General features: G+C 52.3%; 1 long non-coding RNA gene across 1 annotated transcript; it reads right to left on the reverse strand.

The window, feature by feature from the left end:
• Positions 1-981: 981 nt before the first annotated feature.
• LOC143269700 (uncharacterized) lies at positions 982-2,342 on the reverse strand. Its single transcript, XR_013046275.1, has 3 exons — positions 1,956-2,342; positions 1,777-1,856; positions 982-1,125 (listed from the first exon to the last, which is right to left on the reverse strand). It is a non-coding gene; the product is annotated as an uncharacterized LOC143269700 (long non-coding RNA).
• Positions 2,343-6,708: the final 4,366 nt, after the last annotated feature.

Raw genomic sequence — 6,708 nt, forward strand, 5'->3', positions numbered from 1 at the left:
CTTCAGGGTGTGGTCACCTCCCTAGAGCCGGGACAAGGGAGAAGCAAGGAAACCAGTTTCCCTGAACATAAGAATACTTTCATGTCATATTTGAAAAAAAAAAAATGATGTAAAAATGCCCCGTTGTGGATGCCTACCAATAGATGTCGATGCGGACTTGAAGCCCTGTGTTTGGACCACCTGCCTCCCTGGGCAGGCCCTGCATGGGCGTTACTGTCTTCTTCCTTGAAGATCCGGTCCATCTGTGACCCTGGCTCCTGTTGCTGTTCCCACAATTGCACTAACAGATCACCACTGCACGGTTGATTAACTCCCAGTTCTTCACTATGCTGCCGGGCAGGGCCCTGAGACCCATGGGCAGCACCCTGGGGCTGGAGGAGCGTGGAGACTTAGCTGTGTGGTGTCCGAGGCATGGCAGAATTTAAAGTGTCTCAGTGATGTCGCTGGACAACAGGACTTGGAAGAGGTCGCGGGGACTCCACCCTCAGGAGTGGATTATGGCTGTAGTTGTCTCAGGAGTGGCTTTGTTCCAAGGCCAGCTCTCTGCCTCGTGCACCTCTGACTTACTGCAGGGTGAGGCTCCTGGCAGGTCTGTGCTGGGCTCTCAGGTGACCCAGCCTCCAGAGAAGAGAGAAATCAGTTTCTTTATAAGTATCCAGTTTGTGGTGTTCTGTTACAGCAGCAGAGACTAGACCAAGGGTTTGGTGCTGAGCGGTACCTAAGCCGTCTGCACCAGGGTCCTGGGAGGAGATTCAGCAACGCCGCCAGACCTTCCTCACGAGGAGATGAAAACCCAGAGCTTTACATGCATTCTACTAGCTCTGTTTGCATTTAATTTTCCTACTAATAAAACAAAAGTGATTCCAATAGGAGAAAAAGAAAGAAAGAAAAGATGTGAGCCCCTCTACAATTCCATCTGACTTTAAGCTGCACTGCTCCCCCCCCCCCCCCCCCCCCCCCCCCCCGCCCCAGTTCAGGCGAGTGACCTCTGGTGTCTGGCAGGCCAGTCTTCAGGTTTCATTCCTTCCCGCACGTTAATGCCAGGGACAGAGCGGCCTTCCAGAGCTGTCTCAGTTTCCACTCAGCATCTCCTCCACACCTGCTGCTCCTTCCTGCTCCTGTTCTCTGTGATGAGACCGTAAGCTATTCCAGAGACCAGATCTGTGGTCCTTCAGACCCCCAGTACATCAGCCATCACAGCCACCCGCAGCTATTCAAATCCGAATATGTAAAATAGAATAGCAATGATAGTTCTTCAGTCTTTTTATTCTATGAGTATGGGCGGGTGACCTGTATGGACATCTGTGCCTGGTGCTCTCGGAAGCCAGAAGAGGGTGTTGGATCCCCTAGAACTGGAGTTACAGATGGTTGTGAGCTGCCGTGTGGGGGCTGGGAATGGAACCCTGGTAGGTCCATCTGGAAGAGCAGCCAGTGCTCTTAACCACTGAGCCATCTCTCCAGTTCTGTCTCTTTATTCTTTTTTTGGAGTCACATTCTGAGCCTCAAAAGTTCCACATCACCAAGAGCCTCCATACTGGACATGAGGCTGCTTCCCCGCGGCAGAGACCTGCCTTTGTGGTGTCCCCAGAACCCCCCCTCTTCATCTCTGCTGCCTCCTCCTGTCAGGTCCCCACACCATTCTCCTTTCAGACAACAGCTGTAGAGGCATCCTGGCAGCTCCCCATCTCTGCCTCAGCAGTCGGTCACCAGCTGGTTGGTGGCCGGGCATTGCCTTACCCCAGGCACACACACTGCTGTCCTCACCCCGCACAGTACCTGGGCAGACCTGTGGTGGGTCATTTGCCTCTCTGGCAGGTCCAGTGGTGTCCCCTTCCATCTGTATCTCCAGATCTAGCCTGCAAGTGCCCCCAGGATAGGAGTGTGGGGAGACATCAGGGACACATCTTGAAAAATGGCCCAGGGTTAGGAGCAGGAAAGGGTTTATTTCATCTCACACTTCCATACTGCAGTCCATCACTGAGGGAAGTCAGGGCAGGAACTCAAACAAGGCCGGAACCTGGAGGCCGGAGCTGGTGCTGAGGCCACAGAGGAACACTGCTTACTGGCTTGCTGCCCATGGCTTGCTCAAGATTCCCAGGCCCACTAGCCCAGGGGTGGCACTGTCCAAGTGAGCTGGGCCCTTCCATTCACTTGCAAAGAAAAGCATTTCTCACACTGGGTTAAACAGTCGCCTGGTGGCAGGGTGGTAGCTCACGACTTTAATTCCGACACTTGGGAGGCAGAAGCAGGCAGATCTCTGTGAGTTTAAAGGGAGCCTGGTCTACAAAGCAAGTTTCAGGACAGCCAAGACTACACAGAGAAGCCCTGTCCCCCAAAACTAAAACCAAACCAAACCAAATCAAACCAAACCAACCAACCAACCAAACAAACAAACAAAACCAGTCTCCTGGTGTACCGGCTGGTTTGTGTGTCCACTTGACACAATCTGGAGTCATCAGAGAGGAAGGTGTCTCAGCTGAGGAAATGCCTCCGTGAGCTCCTGCTGTAAGGCATTTTCTCAATTAGTGATTAATGGGGGAGGGCCAGCCCATGTGGGCGGGGCCGTCCTTGGGCTGCTGGTCCTGGGTTCTATAAGGAAGCAGGCTGAGCAAGCCATGAAGAGCAAGCCAGTAAGCAGCACCCCTCCATGGCCTCTGCATCAGCTCCTGCCTCCAGGATCCTGCCCTGTTTGAGCTCCTGTCCTGACTTCCTCCACTGATGGACTATAATCTGGAAGTGAAAGTCGTATTAACCCTTCCCTCCCCAGCTTGCTTTTTGGTCCCAGTGTTTGGTCGCAGCAATAGAAACCCTAACTAAGACCCCATGTTACATCAGTTTAGCTGTCTGGTCAGTGTGGTGGAGAGGCCCCAGGGTTGGTTGGACTCTACTTAGGAGTCTGTGGTCCCTGTCCCACCCCACCGCCATCGGCATACACCCGAGACTGGTGCCCCCATTGGTATAAATGGTACAGTGCCTCCCAGGGCTACTGCTTCCTGGTGTCTAGAGGATGGGAGGGGGCTTCTGGAGGCTTCTCTAGGAGAGCCTTGAAGTGGCTAAGAAACCCACAGCAAAACTCTAGGACCCAGATGGAATCTGCTCACCCACAGCGGCATAGCTGAAGCAGGATAAAATAGGGATAATCTTGCCTGTACAGCCAAGAATAGGCAAAGTCCTCAGCAAAACACACAGGCTGCAAGTGTGTGTGTGCGTGTTTGCATGTGTGCGTGCCTGCAATGAAACATGTTACATCCCCCTCAAGGAGGAACCCCTAGGGAACAGTTGCTGGGGAGGCATCTGAGGGCTAGTGCTGCCCTCTAGTGGGCACCCTGGCTGTCTGGCTGGGACAATCTCTGCCCAGGTGTTGCCTAGGAGACAGATCAAAGACACAGCCCTGTCCCTTTCTCCAGACACACTGACCTGAGTCCTTGCCAGCTGCAGGCTTTGTGAGGGAGCTGGCCAGCCATCAGTGGGCCTGGAGGCCATCGAGGAAGCCCGCCTCCTCAATTAGCTCTGGACCTTCTTGTGCTCCTGGTAACAAACTAACATTTAATGAAGAGACAACATGATAATTGCCATTAAACTACTACGTGAGAGGGAGGAGCCGGAGAGAGGAGGGTTTTGTTAGGGGCTGTTAAAGGAAAACCGTTTCCTCCATTGTTGTTTTATAGATTTATCTATTTTTAAAAATTTTTCTTTAATGCCTTCTTTAAAATTGCAGTGCGTGCGCGCTCGCTTGTGATCCATGGTCCATGTGTCAGAAGATCATCGGAGGCAGTAGGTTCTCTCCTTCTACCATATAGTTTCTCAGGTTGTCAAGCTTGGCAGCTGGCATACCTTTTGTTTGTTTTGTTTTGTTTTTTTTCGAGACAGGGTTTCTCTGTGTAGCTTTGCGCCTCTCCTGAATCTCACTCTGTAGACCAGGCTGGCCTCAAACTTACAGAGATCCTCCTGCCTCTGCCTCCCAAGTGCTGGGATTAAAGGCGTACACCACCGCCCGGTGCTGTCATACCTTTTATCTACTGAGCTAGGGCAGCACAGGGTCTCATTATGTAGACCAGGCTGTCCTTGAACTCAGAGGTCCATCTGCCTCTTGCTCTGGTGGGCCGGGATTAAAGCCATGTTCTGTCACGCCCACCTGCAGGATCTATACTTACAGACCCCAGAGCCCTTCCCTTGACACAGCTCCTGACATCCCCACTCAGTCCCCCCACTTTCTGAGTGAAGTGCTGTGGAATAATCTTTTTGTACCCTGTGAAGATGTGTCTTTTGCCAAGGCGCCTTCTGATTGGTTTAATAAAAAGCTAAATGGCCATTAGCAAGGCAGGAGAGATAGATGAGAGAGCCAGACAAAGAGAACTCTGGGAGGGAGCAGGGTGGGGTCACAGGGAGATGCAGGAGAAGCCAGACAGACTCGGAAGGAGATGGACGCACAGAATGGGATGGAGGTAAAAGCCACATCGTAGAACATAGGTCAGTAAGAATATGGGTTAACGTAAGTTATACGAGCTAGTTAGTAACAAGCTTAAGCTATCGCAACTGAGATTTCATAATTAGTAATGAGTCTCCATGTCGTGATTTGGGAGCTGGCAGGTGGGACAGAAAAATCCACCTATAGTAATGTTTTTTCTCTTCTCACTAGCTCCCTGGCCCTTACCTGTAGCTAGAGTTTTCCTGTCTTGCCCACAGTCAGGACAAATCTCTGTCACCCGCCAGTCCCACAGCCGCTCAGACCCAACCAAGTAAACACAGAGACTTATATTGCTTACAAACTGTATGGCCATGGCAGGCTTCTTGCTAACTGTTCTTATAGCTTAAATTAATCCATTTCCATAAATCTATACCTTGCCACATGGCTCGTGGCTTACCGGTATCTTCACATTCTGCTTGTCCTGGCGGTGGCTGGCAGTGACTCCTTCTGCCTTCCTGTTCTTTCTTTTCTCCTCTCTGTTAGTCCCGCCTATACTTCCTGCCTAGCCACTGGCCAATCAGTGTTTTATTTATTGACCAATCAGAACAACACAGTTGACATACAGAGCATCCCACAGCACTTACCCTCTGTACAATACTGCCATGTCGTCTTAGGGTTTCTATTGCTGTGAAAAGACACCATGACCACAGTAATTCTTACAAAGAAAACCTTAAATTGAGGTGGCTCACTTACAGTTCAGAGGTTCAGACCGTCATCACCGTGGTGGGACATGGTGGCCTGCAGACAGACATGGTGCTGGAGAAGGAGCTGAGTGTCCTGTACCTTGCAGGCAACAGGAAGTGGTCTTTCTGTCTGGGCGGTATCTTGAGCACATATGAGACCTCAAAGCCCACCTCCACAGTGACACACTTCCTCCAAAAGGCCACACCTCCTAATAGTGCCACTTCCTCTGGGGGCCATTTTCTTTCAAACCACCTTGCATGTGCTGGCAGGCCGTGGTGGAGATAAGGCCTCTTCAGAGCCACAAAAACCCATGTATGTCAGGTGAGCTCTGCCACCAGATAGCCAGCACTGACGGCCCTGGCGACATAGCGGGTCCAGCCTTGTACTGGGTGTGCCAGCTCCACAGGCTGCCGGGGCTCCGGCACAGGGCACAGAGTCTTCACCTGATCCCACAATAACAACGCAAGGCCTGTCTTAGGGATCTATGGTTGTGAAGAGACACCGTGACCAAGGCAACTTATAGAAGAAAGCGTTGAATTAGGGGCTGGCTTATGGTTTCAGAGGGTGGGTCCATGACTGCTGCGGCAGAGAACATGGCAGCAGGCAGGCAAGCATGGCTCTGGAGAAGTAGCTGAGGGCTTACATCGTGGTCCTTGGGCAGGAGACAGAGAGATGTGGCTGGGCCTGGTGTGAACTTTTGGAAACTTCAGCGCCCACCCCCAGGGACACACCTCCTCCAGCAAAGGCCACACCTCCTAACCTTCCCTGAACAGTTCCAGCAACTGGGAACCAAATATTCGAATATATGAACCTATGCAGGCCGTTCTCATTCAAACCGTCACAAGGATTCCCGTGTGCTAGGGTCCGGGGAAGAACTTGCTGAATGGTAGCAACACCACTGCTCTCGGTTGCCCAAGATCCCTTCCATCTCTGTTCCCTCCCACCCCCAGGGTCGCCCCACCATCAGGCTGATGAGGTGGGGTGGGCTCAGGTCAGTCACACTCTGGGCCTCAGTTTCCCCACCTGTGAAATCCTTGGCAGGGGCGCTGTCCTCCTTATTAGGCAGAAGGTCAGGAACAACCTCAGAAGTCTGTTTAGTGCATGCAGAACCCAGTGCCCAGGTGGATCCTGGGAGGGAGGGCGATGACATTCCCCAGGTGGTTCCTAAGGGAGACACTGGTCCGTGGGTTTTCCTGCTGCGTTACCTCACAAGAACAACGGCTTAGACACGACGGAGCCTAGTTTTCCTTCCCTGGCAGGAAGGGGCTGTGCCAGCCAGGATCTTTGACGGCAGCTCTCTCACCCCACAGGCGGATGGTTGAGTTTGAGCCAAGCTGGCCGGCTACCTTCACCTCCATGTCCTATTCAGAGAGGGACAAGACCCCTGACCCCTGTTCTCACCTCTGTTCTGTCTGTTAGCATCCTAATGTCCAGCGCTCAGCCAGGTGACTGCCCCTGATGCAAGGGTTGCCGGGAAACATCATACATGCCCCCTCTACCTTAAGACAAAGTCTAACGTAGCCAGGGAAGGCCTCAAATTCCTGGTTCTCCTGCAT

The sequence above is a fragment of the Peromyscus maniculatus genome, chromosome 20 (genome assembly GCF_049852395.1).
Source record: "Peromyscus maniculatus bairdii isolate BWxNUB_F1_BW_parent chromosome 20, HU_Pman_BW_mat_3.1, whole genome shotgun sequence".
Lineage (NCBI taxonomy): Eukaryota > Metazoa > Chordata > Mammalia > Rodentia > Cricetidae > Peromyscus > Peromyscus maniculatus.